General features: G+C 36.6%; 1 non-coding gene across 1 annotated transcript; it reads left to right on the top strand.

The window, feature by feature from the left end:
- Positions 1-2203: 2203 nt before the first annotated feature.
- On the top strand, positions 2204-2309 carry LOC116464752 (U6 spliceosomal RNA). The gene has a single exon (XR_004246998.1). It is a non-coding gene; the product is annotated as a U6 spliceosomal RNA (small nuclear RNA).
- Positions 2310-4216: the final 1907 nt, after the last annotated feature.

The following is a 4216-nucleotide window of genomic DNA, read 5'->3' as shown; positions in this document are numbered from 1 at the left end:
TCAATGTTCAACTATACCCTTTGTCATATCCTTTATTAATATAATAAACCAGTAAATGTAAGTGTTTTCTTAAATTCTGTGAGTCATGCTAACAAATTAATTGTACCTGAGGAAGAGGTCTTGAAAAACCCTGATTATTAGCTGGTAGGTCAGAAGCATGTGTAAAACAATCTGGAACTTTCAACTGGCATTAGAAGTGAGGGGCCGTCTTGTGGGACTGAGCCCTTAACCTGTAGGATTTGACTCTAATTCCAGGTAGAGAGTGTCATAATCAAATTGAATTATAAGACACCCTGTTGGTGTCTGTTGCAGAAAAGTTTGGTGTTTAGGGAAAAAAGCCACACATTTTGGCCACAAAAAGTATTCTGTGTTGGGTTGAGTGGAGCATTTGAGAGAAGGAAGAACATCTTGTGTTTTTTTTTTTTCCTATCAAATGCACTAATATACAGCATAATATCGATAGGTAACAATAATGTATTATATACCTAAACTTTGCTAAGACAGTAGATATGTTAAGTGTTCTTAACACACACACACACACACACACACAATGATAATAAAGGGGATGGGAGGACTCTTTGGAAAGTGATAGATATATTTATGCCCTTATCATTAACATTAAATGTATAGAGCTTTTTTATGTATCAATCATATATCAATTAAATAGTTTTAAAATGAAATAAAATGTGAGGACATTACTAGCGACCTTACAGAAATATGAAGTAGTATAAAACATACTATGGACAATTGTCTAACACAAATTAGATAACCTAGATAAAATGGACAACTTCCTAGAAACACAAAAACTGCCCAAATGACTCAAGAAGTACAAAATCTGATGAGATATAGGTAAAGAGAATGAATCAGTAACCAAAAACCTAGCAAAGAAAAGTCCAGGATCAAATGGCTTCAGTGGTGAATTGTACCAAATATTTAAAAGTAATTAACATAAAACTGGGCGCAGTGGCTCACGCCTGTAATTCCAACACTTTGGGAGGCTGAGGTGAGCAGGATCACCTGAGGTCAGGAGTTCTAGACCAGCCCGACCAACATGGCGAAACCCCATCTCTACTAAAGATACAAAAATTAGCCAGGTGTGGTGGTGCATGCCTGTAATCCCAGCTACTTGGGAGGCTGAGGCAGGAGAATAGCTTGAACCCGGGAGGTGGAGGTTGCAATGAGCTGAGATTGCACCACTGTGCTCCAGCCTGGGCGACAGAGTGAGACTGTCTCAAAAAAAAAAAAAAAAATTAACACAAATACATCTTGAAGTATTCCAAAAATTAGAAGAGGATGCAACATTTCCTAACTCATTCTATGAAGACACCCTTAAACTGATATCACAGCCAGACAAAAATATCACAAGAAAACTATAGATCAATATCACTTATGAATATAGATGTAAAAATTCTCAAAAATATCAACAACTATCAAACTGAATCTAACAGCATATTAAAATATTATACTCCATGACCAAGTGGAATTTATTCCAGGAATATTCAATATATGAAAATCAACATAATACACCACATTAACAGAATGAAGGAAAAACATCACGTTCTTACAAATTGATACAGAAAAGGCCTTTGACAAATTCCAATTCCCTACCATGATAAAAACACTCACCAAACCAGGAATAAAAGAGAACGTCCTTCACATGATAAAAGGCATTTACAAAAAACTTATAGCTAGCATCATACTTAAGGATGAAAGACTTTCTCCTATAATCAAAAACAAGACAAGGATGTCCACTTTTACCGCATCAATTCAACATGGTACTGGAAGTCTAGCCAGATAATTAGGCAAGACAAAAGAATAAAGGGCATATAAATTGGAAAGGAAAAAGTGAAACTCTCTCTCACCATTAATGACATGATGCTATACATAGAAAATCCCAAGAGCCACAAGAAACTTACTAGAACTAATAAACCAGTTCAGCCACCTGTGGCAAACTGCTTGTTACCATTCCACAAAGACATAAGAAGCTTGCATCATAATGTCAATGTGCTCACTGCTACTTTCATAAAAAAAAACCTGCTATGAAAATAATGTGTAATTTGTTGTCAATTTAAATAAATTCTGGCATAAACTCCTTTTTTTTAAAACTTCAGATTAACACTTTGAGTAGGATCATTCAGGATTGATCATATGCTCCAACTTTATAACTAAATTTTACATATTTAAATTAATATGAGAAAAGATTGTGCTCACTTTGGCAGCACATATACTAAAATTGGAACGATATAGAGAAGATTAGCATGGCCCCTGTGAAAGATGACATGCGAATTCATGAAGCATTCCGTATTTTTAATTAAAAGACACAGAATGGCAAGGTGGATAAAGAGTCAAGACCCAACAGTGTACTGTATTCAAAAGACCCATCTCACGTGCAAAGACACACATAGGCTCATGAAAGCAGAAAGAAAGTAGGGTTGCAATCCTAGCTTCTGACAAAACAGACTTTAAACCAACAAAGATCAAAAAAGACAAAGAAGGGCATTACACAATGGTAAAAGTTCAATTCAACAAGGAGAGCTAACTATCCTAAATATATATGCACCAAATACAGGAGCACCCAGATTCATAAAAAGAAGTTTTTAGAGATCTACAAAGAGACTTAGATCCCCACACAATAGTAGTGGAAGACTTTAACAGCCCACTGTCAATATTAGACAGATCGTCAAGACAGAAAACTAACAAGGATATTCAGGACTTGAATTCAGCTCTGGACCAAGTGGACCTGACACATATCTACAGAGCACTCCATCCAAAAACAACAGAATATACATTTTTCTTGGTGCCATGTAGCACTTACTCTAAAATCGATCACATAATTGGAAGTAAAACACTCCCCAGCAAATGCAAAAGAACTGAAATCATAACAGTCTCTCAGACCACAGTACAATCAAATTAGAACTCGAGATTAAGAAACTCATTCAAAACCGCACGACTACATGGAAACTGAACAACCCGCTCCTGAATGACTCCTGGGTAAATAATGAAATTAAGGCAGAAATTAAGAAGTTCTTTGAAACTAATGAGAACAAAAATACAAAGTACCAGAATCTCTGGGACGCAGCAAAAGCAGTGTTAAAAGGGAAATTTATAGCACTAAATGCGCACATCAAAAAGCTACAAAGATCTCAAATTAACACCCTAACAACCCAACTAAAAGAACTAGAGAACCAAGAGCAAACAAACCCCAGAGCTGGCAGAAGACAAGAAATAACCAAGATCAGAGTTGAACTGAAGGAGACACAGACACGAAAAACCCTTCAAAAAGTCCATGAATCCAGGAGCTGGTTTTCTGAAATAATAAATAAATAAATAAATAAATAAGCCACTAGCTAGACTAATAAAGAAGACAGAATAATCAAATAGACACAATAAAAAATGATACAGGATATCACCAATGACCCCACAGAAATACAAAAAACTACCAGAGAATACTATAAACACCGCTATGCGAATAAACTAGAAAATCTAGAAGAAACGGATAAATTCCCGGACACATAGACCCCCAAGACTGAACCAGGAAGAAGTTGAATCCCTGAATAGACCAATAACAAGTTCTGAAATTGAGGCAGGAATAAATAGCCTACTAACCAAAAAAAGCCCAAGACCAGACAAATTTACAACTGAATTCACCCAGAGGTACAAAGAGGAGCTGGGACCACTTCTGAAACTATTCCAAACAACTGAAAAGGGACTCCTCCCTAACCCACTTTATGAGGCCAGCATCATCCTGATACCCAAAACCTGGCAGAGATACAACAAAAACAAAAAAACTTCAAGCCAATATCCCTTATGAACATCAATGCAAAAATCCTCAGTAAAATACTGGCAAACAGAATCTAGTAGCACATCAAAAAGCTTATCTACCACGATCAAGTTGGCTTCATCCCTGGGATTCAAGTCTGGTTCAGCATATGAAATCAAATTAATATATTTTATCACATAAACAGAACCAATGACAAAAACCACAAGATTATCTCAATAGATGCAGAAAAGGCCTCCAATAAAATTCAACATCCCTTCGAGTTAAAAACTCTCAACAAACTAGGTATTGAAGGAACATACTTCAAAATAATAAGAGTCATTTATGGCCAGGCGTGTTTGCTCACGACTGTAATCCCAGCACGTTGGGAGGCCGAGGTGGGCAGATCACCTGAGGTCAGGAGTTCGAAACCAGCCTGGCCAACATGGCGAAATTCCA

This window comes from Hylobates moloch, unplaced genomic scaffold (assembly GCF_009828535.3).
Source record: "Hylobates moloch isolate HMO894 unplaced genomic scaffold, HMol_V3 SCAFFOLD_1522, whole genome shotgun sequence".
In the NCBI taxonomy this organism is placed as follows: Eukaryota; Metazoa; Chordata; class Mammalia; order Primates; family Hylobatidae; genus Hylobates; species Hylobates moloch.
This window is presented reverse-complemented; position numbering and strand designations above follow the sequence as displayed.